Below are 12,453 nucleotides of genomic sequence, written 5' to 3' on the forward strand. Positions count from 1 at the left end.
TGTGTGTGTGTGTGTGTGTGTGTGTGTGTGTGTGTGTGTGGGCATGCTACAACATACATGTGGATGTCAGAGGTGGGGTTTCAGGAGTTGGTTCTCCATTTCCGTCATGTGAGTTCTGTGGTTCAAACATGTCATCAGACTTGGTCCTACTCACTTTAACTGATTAAACCACCTCAGCAGTGACAAACTCAAGTATCTCGTATGCCTTTTAGGCAAAACCAACAAACAAAAACACAATATAGCCGCTCTTTTGTGCATTGCTCTTTCGTGTATGCTATATCCTGACACACTCCTTGTCCATTTAAGATAACCCTCAGTGACTTCTCAGCTGTAGGGTGCACCACTGCATAGATGGACTACCATGTCTACCCCTGCTGGAGTCGTAAGCAACTCTCACTTCCATAGAAAGGTTCTGCTGTCTCCATCCCCAGTATTTCAGCTTCCCAGTCATAAGGAATCCTCATTTGTCACCAGCCTAGCCTAGCCCCAGCCATATGGAGTGGATTACTTTACATGAGATGACCTCACAGAGGCTTCCATCTGCCCTGAACAGTTTTGACTGATGGGTGCATTAGTCATTTATGGCTGTGTGACAACTTATCCCCAAACTCAGTACCATAAAGCAAAAGGCACTTAATAACTCACACAGTTTCTGGGGCCTCACAAGTTCAGGGTCAGCTACGGGAGCACTTCTGATCAGAATCTTCTGGCGCTTCTGAAGATCTGGCTGACACTCGAGGTCCCATGAAGCAGGGGGATGAGAGCTCTTGCCACCTGGCCTTCTCAAACACTCAGTTCCCATGGGTTTCTCCAGGGTACTAGTGACCTAGAGAGAGGAAGTGTGCATATCCCACATGGGGCTACAGGGTCTTTAATACCTACCCTCAGAAGACATGCATGCTGTCTTTCCACGTTCTGTTCCTTAGGAGTGCATCACGTAGTCCAGGGTAGGAGGGATAAGTTCCACCTCCTGAAGGGAAGAGAAAGAAGATGTTTCAGACATGTTAACCACACCAACATAATATACTCATATTTTATACTTAGGTTTAAGTGTGTGTGTGTGTGTGTGTGTGTGTGTGTGTGTGTGTGTGTGTGTGTATGTAAGTGTGTACATATGAATGCAGGTACCCACAGAGGCCAGAAGAAGATGTCAGATCCCCTGGAGAAGTTGTAAGCCACTATTCATGGATGCTAAGAGCAGAACTTTGGTCCTCTGAAGGAACACAAAGAGCCCTTAATTGCTAAGTCACCACTCTAGCCCAATACACCTTTCCTTATATGCACAATGCTGCCAGGTAAACCAATATACATTTTATATATTTGAAGAATTAGGCTAGAAGAACAAAAGTTCTGCCCAACCAGAGTGGGCCTACAGCTTGCTGTCTCTCAGCCATGCTGTCTCCTCATCACCATGGTATAGAGGAGCTCCTGACAAGGTTGAAGTCATGGCCTGGGGTACAAAAGGCAGAGTGCATGACAAAGAACTTGAAAGGGGGGGGTGATCCTGCTCCTGACCTCAAAATAGATTGACTCTCATCCACAGAGCCATCCATCAGCCATCACTGCCTCACTGGTCCAAAGGGAAGTTGGGTCTCTGAACTGACTGGAAAGTGAGGCTTCGGTTTGAAAGTCTCCCTAGGAGAGTCAAGCTGTCCTGAGCTCGGGGATGTGACCTAGGAATGTTATACCTGTGCCCAGCTCTGAGTGGACTTCAGAGTGGCTCATGAGTTGTTGGGTTTTTTGTTTGTTTTTTAAGAGGATAATTTAAAGACACAGACATTCCTGACTTTGTGCAGCTGCTGTGGACAACCTTTGCTGTTTGCTGTGATGTTCACCTTGTCCATCTCATCAGGAACCCAAGGTTCATGACCTGCCTAGAATGCTGAAGGAGAGAAGTGCCGGCCAGGGTTGCTGTGGAGTAATTTCCCAAAGTGTGTTCCGTGGGACATTAGTCCCACGGACTCTACCACAGAGAGAAACTGGGACTAAACAGACCCACAGACACTACAGAGAATACTGCCAGGATGTGCACCTGTGTTTTAACACCTGAGGACTCCTACAAGGGAGAATGGTCTCGTCCTTGACCCTTGTACCCTTATAGAACTCGATTTAACCCAGCGTTTCCTGGAGGTCTTTGTCTTCAGAACACATAAGATTTTAGCTAAGACAACATACAGTTTTTTCGTTTATTCTTGGAAGATTTAATACACACACACACACACACACACACACACACACACACACACACACACTTCCCCTCTCCAACTACCCCCCAGAACCTCACCAATTTATTCTCTTGCTAATGTCGTGTCTTTAAATTAATTCCTAATTAATTTGCACTGCTGTCCAAACATATGACCTTGGGGTGTGTTTACTTACTGTGTGAAGTAGTTTCAAACCTGTCCAGTGTTCATAAATATTCTATTTTTGTGTTTCTCCACTGTTGAGTGCTAAGTGTGTGAAGGACTATTGAGCTGAGTCTGATAGCTAGGGCTGGCAGAGCTCCTGTACCTCCAGTTACTGCTCTGTCTACTCAAAGTAGGGAGTGAGAAAGGCTGGAGACTGAACTGTCTCTCAAGTTCTAGCCTTTGTGCTGTGTACATACTGAAACTCTGTAAGATCACGCAGACTGGTCCATCATTATGTGGTGACTGATCTACTCACAATGTTTTTTTTTTTCTGATATTTTCATAACCACTTCAACTTTCATTCATGATTTCTTTGAGTCTGAGTTCTTTACTCTTCTTGCCTTTGGTGTCCATTTGTTTTACATGTATCTCATTTAAATGGGGTATAGATTCCCCACCAACCAAAACTGCTAGTTCATTTTAAATCTTGTCATTGTGACATATTAAGGTCCAATTTTCCATCTCATCTTACCTTATACCTTTCATTTTCCTGTTAATTCTCTATTTTTCTCTGGTTTGGATGGCTTGGTTTGTTATTGCTGGTTTCTGCTATATTATTGTCATTGTTTTTGTTGTTGTCATTTTCTTCCTATTGAATCTTCCTTTTTTGTTTTGGCTTTTGAGACAGGGTCATAGAACTCAGGCTGGCCTCACACTCACTACGTACCTAAAAATGACTTTTTAAACGGTCTTCTCCTAAGAATGACTTTTTAAACTGTCTTCTCCTAAAAATGACTTTTTAAATGGTCTTCTCCAGGTGCTGCTGGGACTGCAGTCATGAACCATGATGCTCGGGTTATCCCGGGCTGGGCCTGAGCATCCTCCAGGCTAGGCGAATACTCCACCAAAGGAACATGGCTTCAGCACACTGCCAGTTACTTAGTTACTAGTTCTCCTCTGCCTCATCCTCTTTCCCTTCTTCTCCCTTCTCTCTCTCCCTCCCTCCTTTTCTCTTTCTCTCTCTCTTCCCTTTCCCCTCCTCTTGCTTCTTCATGACCAAATTTGGAATTGGGGTTTAGTGAATTTTATGTCTAACACAAATGGACATCCTGACTCCTCCTGAGTATCTTTTCATATATTCTGACTCTCTTAGTCTTCTATTGTTTAGCCCTTTGCTCAGCAACATTGTTACTTTATCTAGACTTTGAAAATGTGTTCACTCATTTGAAAAATCATTTCGCTCTGTCTGTGTCTTTGTTGTCAGGTTTTCTTTTTGGAATCCTTTTTCTTCCTGGGATTTTCTTTGGAATCCTTCTGGGGAGAATCTCTTAGTGGTTAGAAACAATTACTTGAGTCATAAAAATCGTTTCCAATTAGTCTTGCTTTGAGGTGCACGTGCTGAGTTGACAATGCCACCCTGGCTTGCTGAGGCTAGCCCTGCATATTTTCTTTCTCCATCCAAACTAATAACACAGCAGAGCATTTGCCTCTGCCTGGAGCCAGGGCTCCGCTAACCTGAGCTCTCCCATCCCCTCTTGTGTAGCCTTGCCCTGGGTTTTGTTAAAGACAATTTGATATTAAAGAAACAAAAACCCAACTGGTCTTTGGGCAGATTTCCTTGGGTCTCTAGGGGTTGTGAGTGGGTGTTCCAGACTTCACTGCAGCTCGATGACTTGGTGGGGACTCAGGCAACACAAAGAAGGAATAACTATTTTCCTAAGAAAACCACACCTTCAGGATGAGGCTGAGACAAAGGAAAATACCATCTATGTGGCGAAACACTACACACAAAAGCATTCTTTGTCTGTGACGCCGTGTTCGTGAGGTGAGTCATGGGCTAGCAGCATTAGTGAGAGAGCAGAGCTCCAGGGGGAAGTCACAGAGTTTGAAGTGTTGACTAAAGAAAGAGAAAGCATTGGACTTCACATTATCTAACCTCTCAAGAGGATCGCAAACATTTATTATAAATCATTTCAATCAAGTAGAGAATGCCATGCCTGCTTCGTATTTAAATCTAATCACATGAGCTCTTCAGATATTACCAGAAATTAAATAGCCTAATGTGATTTCTATTTATACTGACCAGATTGAAAAAAAATATGCCTTTTTTATTTGAATCATGGACACCATCAATACCAGAAGGAAGGATTTTTAATCCCCTTTTGTGTTTGAGAGGTAGCAGGAGGGTACACATGTGTGCTCATGTGCATGGAGGCAGAGGTCAGTCCCAAGTGTCCTTCCTCAGGTGCCACTGACCTTGTTTTTGAGAAAAGGTCTCTCACTGGTCTGGAATTCAGCAAGTCAGCTAGCCTAAGTGGAGTGCAAGCCCCAGGTACCTGCCTGTCTCTGCCTCCCCACCTCTGGGATTACAAACACACACTGCTATGCTTGGCTTTTCAAAACTAACCTTCCGTTTTTGTTGTTCTTCATACAAAGGGAGAAGTCATTACTGAATGAAGTGTGGGACCTAACAGGCAAAGGGAAAACAGCATCACTGGCCGAGGCCTCGGATGTGATTCCAATTCCCCCACAGGGGACTTCTGTGCTCTGGGACTGTGCTGTCTCAAGTGTGACGTCAGCTTCTTTAGTCTAGAACTTCTTCTAGCCTTAGAATGCTAAGATTTTCATGAAAAAAAAATGCCAGTGGTGATCAAACTAAGACGCACTGAAGGTTGGTCCCAAACTTCCTTCTTGCACCTTGTGAAATTCAGGCTTTGAAGAGTGAGGCAAGAAGTTTTCAAAGATGACCCAGCCGGCTGTGGAGCAAGGTATACAGTTGAGGGGGGAGGGTACATTTACTTTGTTGACACACAGAAGTGTATATAGGAAGGAGAGGCTCCTGGCCCCAGCTAGCAGCTATTCAAATTTATTTAAAAATTTTGTTTAGTGGTGTGTGTGTGTGTGTGTGTGTGTGTGTGTGTGTGTGTGTGTGTGATGCGTATGCACAAGTGTGTGTGTGCAGATGCCACCAAATGCATGCTGTAAAAGAGGACAACTCTTGAGATTCAGTTATCTCCTTTCTCTAGGGGCTCTAGGGAACAAACTTGGGTCACCTGGCTTCTGTGACAAGTCCTCTTAGCCATGTCATTGAAAGATAAACAATCCTGATCTCCAGAAGATGAGGGCCTCCTGAGCTCAGTGCCAATAATAACAGTGTCTTCAGATTCTATGCAGATGCAGTAAAGGAGCCTCAGTAACGGAAAAGACATGGAATGCTTTTGGAGACAGACACTCCAGAAGTCTCCTAGTAGCCTAGTTAGAGATGCAACAGTTCTGAACTTCATGGTTAACTTTGGTCTGAAGGACACACATGCTAGAAGGTTTCGTAAAGACTGAAGAGCCCATCAAATTTAAGAGTGTAGAGAGGTGTGGTGACAGACAAGTGCAATGCCAGCATTGCAGAGGCAGAGGGCCGAAGGATCATGAGTTCAAAGCCATCCTGGGCTACAGAGCAAATATATGGTGGGCTAGATTAGCCTACAAAGGAAGACTGGTGCATTTAACACAAGTAAACAAGCAAGCAAGTAAAAGACAAAATCCCAAGGTCCGGAAGATAGCAAATGCTAGCCCTCAGCTTGACTCCGTCCTGAATAATGACACCAGGTGACAGTACTTTCACCCATTAAGCATTTGTTTTACGTGACAACTCATCGCTCAGGCATTTGGAAAGAATCGGCCCTGACAAGTAGATTTTCAACAATAAACAGCGTTCAAGAGAAAAGGAAGAACAGCCTAGAGCCTGAGGCTGATTGCTTCTGGAAGCCTCAGAAGCCTTCCCTGATGGCAGCTCTCTTTGCAAACAGGTCCTTGTCCTGCCAGCCCTCATTTTCCAGGTTAGTTGTACTGTGCAAAAGTTGGCTGGAACCCATGAGAGTCCTGCAGGCCTACTGTGGCTGAGTGTACCTTCCAAGACATCTGAGACTTGGTGACTACACTCACTGAAGGGGGAAGCCTGACTGGGAGTCGCTTTACCTTCACACTGTAAAGCAATTTCCAATGAGAGGGAAATGCATGCGTGTTCCGACACCTTGGCTCTGTCTCTTGGCCTGGGTCTTGTCTTGGAAGTGCTGTTGGTGGCGAGATCTTCCCAGGACACACAAGTAGAATGAGAAGACTCTGGAAGCAGAGTGTCTCAGAGCTACTGGCTGATGCAACTCTCTTTTCACCGCAGCACAGTCAGTCCCCTGGGGAGCTGTGAACCTCTTCTGTCACCTATCTGCCTCAAAGTCTTCCCAAAATCCCAATTTCTCATCTATGATAGAGTGGGATATGGCTGTAGTCAAGAAAATGATGTCAGAATCTACTAAACCATCACTAGAGTAAGTCCTTGCCTAGAGTTAGGAAGTGATGTATCGCGGATGGTTCACTTTTGAAACTAGTGGTAGCAAGATGGAGGAGAGGAGACAACCCATTGCCAGCAGTGTATTAGTTCCTTCTCTGCTGCTGTGATAAAGCACCATGACCAAGGCAACTTATAGAAGGAAGTGTTTATTTGGGCTTAGGCTTCATAGCAACAGACAGCAGGGACAGAAGCTGAGAGCTCATGTCTCTAACCACAAGCACAAGGCACAGAGAGATGACTGGGAACGATGTGAGTCCTTAGACTCTCAAAGCCCTCCTCAGCTGACACACTTCCTGCAGCAAGGCCACATTTTTAAAGTCTCCCAAGCAATGCCACACCAACTGAGGACCAGTTATTCAAATGCCTGAGACTGTGGGAGGCACCCCACCCAAACCGCCACAAATATCTTGAGGAAAGGCTCTAGGTGGTAATATTTTTTAAACATCATTTTTAAAACTGGTATGTGTTTTCTAAGGTGTGTACAAGGTAACAAAAATATATTGGCTGGATATGGTGACATGTGCAGGCTGAGGCAGGAAAATCCTAAGTTTGAAGCCACTGCAGAATGAGGTCCTGTAAGAGGAGAGAACCAAAACTGGAAGAAATTCTCCATAGCAATTTCCATCTGTATGGACATGCATATACGCTCTGTTCCCAGGCAACTGGCTGCACAACTTAAACCCTGAGAGGCCCACACAACTTCAAATTGTGGCATTTATCCAGAGGGAAAATGGTAGCCCTAATCTAAATGGCCACAAAACTCAACCCCAACTCTCACTTAGCTCTGGGGGAACGGCAATCAGCTAGAGTGAGGAAAAAGGAATGAAAGCCAGAGATTCTGGGGAAGTTCAATAATTGTTCTTGAAACCTCTACATAGTCCCAGGAAATGGCAAGCACCTGCCACCAGCCTAGGGAAGAGAGGGTGGCAAGTGCATCAGTCCATAGGATGTTCCCCAGGCAACTCACTGCAGCTCAGTTCCACTCCTGAGGGTAGCTTGCTCTGGAAAGTGGCCACAAGTGTGTGCACTTGAACTGAATGACAGCCCCCGCTTCCTCTTTTTTCTGCGGATGGGACCTGGGCTCCTTTTGGACCTGTTTTCTGGGTGCTATGTAACTTGGAGGCAGACCTCACTGGGTCCCTGTGCTGATTTACAATCTAGTGACTCAGTTGTTGAAGCATCTGTGGATTCCTGTTCAGTTTTAAGAGACAGTGGGTAAAGAACTAAGGAACTCTGGAAGCCACAGGTCAACCTTGGGTGTCATTCCTCTGGCACCGTCCACCTTGCTTTTGAGACAAGATGTCCCATGGACCTGAAACTCGCCAAGCAGCCAAAGCCCACTGGCTGGTAAACTCCGGGGATCCTCGTGTTTCCACTTCCTCATCGCTGGGATTACAATCACATACCACCATGCTTTGCCTTTTTTATTTTAAACATGGGATCTGAGGACCCAACCCAGGTCCTAGTGCTTTCCAGGCACTTTGCCGACTGAGCCATCTCTCTACCCCCCTCCCACCATCATTGCTTTCTTTCTGATCAACTAACGGGCCAGCTCCCAGGGCAAGGACTTGCCTGCTTCATGTTGCTCTTCTAGCTTATCTTCCAAACAGGCTAGATATTGTTTCTTGGTCTTCCATCCAATATCAGTGGAAGAAGTTGTGAGAGGAAGGAAGGCTGCCTTGCTCACTCCTATGCACTAGCCTCATCCAGATGGGATGACAACCTCTTCCCAATGTCACATTGTCCTTTTCACTACACACCTGCCTTTTCAACATAAGTCTGTGCTGGGAAAGAGCAGTATAATCTATAAACACGGTGATTTGAAATGAGCTTGAAGCAAAACTTGCATCCCCAAAGGATGGTCAGGGCTGTGGAGAGAGGGGCTGTGTAGGCAGAGGGTGGGTAAAGCATTCTCCCCATCAGACCCCCCTCCATGTTCTCCAAGCACTGGGCAACAGAGTCCTGCAGGGAGAGAATCCAATTGTTCTCATCTAGTCTTATTCTTGGCAGACAGACATGTGCAAATAGATGTGTCAGTCATTTTCACAATTTCCAGGGAGACTGCCAAGTTCCCAGCAGGACCAAGGGTGGGAGCTGACGTGGTCGGTCTGCACCTGCTATTTTCCCATTAACATTTTGCTGTTTGGGGCTACGATTCTGCCAACTTGTCGGAAGATTTTATCTGTTTATATTATAATGTGTGAATTCCACTTTTTTGTGTGTTCAAATTTTTAAAAAACAGATGAGGAGTTTTCTTTCTTAAACAAGATTATAGAATCTTGGCATTCTTTTGAAAATGCATTTTCAGTAGGCAGAGGCTATGATACAGCGCCACTGATCTTAGTTCTACGGACTCACTCCACCTGGACGCACTCTGTCCTTCCAGTATAGGTATTTGAGTCAATGAAATTGTCAGAAGTCTGCTGTTATCTGGCTGTGATTTGAATGTGTCCCCTGATTTTGTGAGCTGGGGTCTCTCTCTAACTCAAGTGTGTTTGGAGATGGGGGCCTTTGGGAAGTAGTCAGGATTAAATGGGCTTGTGAGAACAGGGACCCTTGATGACATCAGTGGCTCCTTAAGAAGAGGGATGAGCCAGAACAACTGTATCTCTCTCTTCCCTGATGGCCTCACATGCCACATCTCACGTGTGGAGGTGGTCAGGGGACAATGTTTTCGAGTTGATTCTCTTCCCTCTATCTTGGAGTCTATGGATCCAACTGCAGTCATCAAGCTTGTGCATCTTTTGTACCCACTGAGATATCTTGCCAATTACTCGATGTCTTTAGACAGTCTCAGATAGGCCAGACTGGTGTCAAACTCGCTATGTAGCCAAAGATGAGCTTACAATCTCCTGCCTTCACACCCCGGGTGCAGGGATTACAGGTGTGTGTCACTACGCCCAGTTCATCAGTGCTGGAGATAGAACTCAGGGTTTGGGTCATACTAGAAAAGCACTGTACCAATGCAGCTACATCCCCAGTACCCCCAAATTGTGTTGCCTATCTGAAATTCAGATTTAACTGGACATCTTGTATTTCATTCAGTACCCTGGCATTGGCAGTGATTGTCTAAGTTAAACTAAGAGGCAAACAGACTCTCATGGTAAGTTCAACAGAGGAAACTGTAGCACTCATGCCAAGCAGGAGTCCAGGTCTCATTGCTCGCTCTTGTGATGTAATCTGGGGAGTCTGAGCTGCTGCAGTGTGGGAGGAGTGGTCCCTATACCTGTCAAGGTAAGGGTGATGCTGGTGCTGTGACTGGCTTTACTGGTCCCACCAGCTGAGTGTCTCAGGGAGAAATGTTGCTCCCTGGAGTTCAGCTCATAGTCCTGTCCACTCAAGAGGGTAGGTGTCATCTTCCTTGATTTGAGGTTCTTCTCCACTGACTGTCATCAACCCAGGAACCTTGATGTCAAGTCTGTGTTCATCTCTGCCGATTGAGAAGCTGCTCCCTAATCCACATGGGTGTGGATGCACTAAAGGGTCCCCAGGGACAGATATGGACTCTATGGTCAGCAGGAACCATTCAAACCAGTGCTCATCTATGCAAAGGAAAACTCCTATACCTGGGAATCTTGGGCTCCTTGTCCAGAAGATGCAGATAAGGGCAGTGATAGTGCCTGCAGGGGACTCACATGGGTTAATGAGACAACACAACCTCAAGTGCAGAGTGCTGGTGGGATGCCATTTGCAAAAATGTATTGTTGTTTTATCATAATGGGGGCGGGCAAGTCAGAGTGAGGGAGGCAACCAAAATATAATATTTTGGTTCACTCTAATAATATTTCTGAGCTCAGAATAGTTCAGTATTAATTTTAAAAGTCAGTTAGCAAGTGCATACTGAGCCTTTATTATGCCCCAGGCACAATTCTAGGACTTGAATAAAAGAGTTGATAACTTTGCTCTTACGAAACTTACATTCTGTGTGTGTGTACTATGTATTTGTGTGTAGTATACTATTTTGTTGGCTGCCAACTCACAAATAACAACACAGAGACTTATTAATTATGAAAGCTTGGCCTTTAGCTTAGGTTGTCTTACCTAGCTCTTATAACTTAAATTAACCCATTTATATTCATCTATGTTCTGTCATATGGCATTACCTCCTTTCCATCTTGCACCTCCTATTTCCTCTCCATGTCTGGCTGGCAACTCTGCCTTCTTCTTCCTAGCATTCTCTCTCTGCCCAGCAGTTCTGTCTATCTCTCCTACATAACTATTGGCCATTCAGCTTTTCATTACACCAATCATAGCAATACATGTTCACACAGTGTGCAAATATCCCACAACATTTCCCCCTTTTGTCTAAATAAAAGGGAGGGTTTTTAACTCTAACACAGTAAAACTATATACAATAAGAACAATTATTAGGTAAGAATTACATTTACAATGTCTAGTCTATCTGTATTGGTGAATACAGAGAAAGTACTGTATTATCTATCCAATCTTAGGGAGTCCAAAGTTTTATACCTCATCACTTTCTATAACTTGTATTACTATCTACCTTTTTAGAGCTCAAAACACTTTCTTAGATGAACTATTTAAGCTTTTATGCCTTTCAACCCTGTACACTTTATACCTCTGTTGTGAGTTTCTTTGCTGAGTAACAAGGAAAACTGTAACTATAACTATCTCATCTTCAACTCCATCAGAGACCTGAGAATGATATAATGTTATTTGAATAAACAGGAAGTGCAGAGTAAACAACTTCTAAAACCATAGAAATTACAGAAACAGTTTTTTTCCCAGACAGTCACCCAAGGTTCCTCTGCAATGTTGGGGTATCCATCTTCAGCCTTCGGGCCTAGAATATCTGACAGACTTTTCTGTGAAGCAGGAATTTTGAAGGACTGTCCTACCTTATCTTGGCAAAATTTGGCAGTTACCTTTTGTGTCCTGCTTGTCTAATTTGGATAGCATACTGTTAGCAGTCAAGGCAAGAACAGTTTCTTTCTCAGTGGCTAACTTTGCAATAATAAAAGTAAACCCCATATGAATGTTCTTCAATGCCCATCATCCTTTTTGAAGTAAATTGGTGCTGCCATGAGCAGACATGTCTCGCTGTCATGAAAAGTCTTAGGCTATTAAAACATTTTAAATGCCATATTCTGTAGATTTAAATATTTGAAGTGTTTGAAGACCACCTATATATCTAAAATATAGCTCTATTTAACCTTGAAAACATACCTAACATGACTATAAGTTTGATTATTATAGATGACTAACTACTAACCTGATTTCTTAATTGTCCTAAATAGTTTTCAAGGACTAGAACTTTACATTACATTTTTAAATGAACTGCATAGGTACAATACATTAAACAATAATAGAAACAACAAAAATAACCTTAATTTTGTATCAATATACAAAAATCCATACCAATGTAAAATATTTGAGACTATAGTTGTTTTTTTAGTTTAAAAGTAGATTCAGTAATCTACCTTTTAATCCTATCATTTCTATAGCCCCATTTTTCTTTTCAAAATGAGATTCCTGAATCTAATCTCCTTTGTATGTTTTCCTCCTTTACCATGACCAGTAGCAACTGCATCCAACCCACCCCCCAAATTATGACAAACATCCATAACCCACCAAACAACCAAAAACCACCCACCCCACCTCTTGGGAATGTGGGTATTGTTTCCTAAAATTACTTCCTGTTTTCTGGGGGCATTGGCATCTTTAGGGGATCTTGAGAAAATTGAGATATGGTCAAGTCCTAGGAAAGCTAGCTGTATTATTTTTTTTGTTTAGTTTCTGTGT

The sequence above is a fragment of the Cricetulus griseus genome, chromosome 2 (assembly GCF_003668045.3).
Source record: "Cricetulus griseus strain 17A/GY chromosome 2, alternate assembly CriGri-PICRH-1.0, whole genome shotgun sequence".
In the NCBI taxonomy this organism is placed as follows: Eukaryota; Metazoa; Chordata; class Mammalia; order Rodentia; family Cricetidae; genus Cricetulus; species Cricetulus griseus.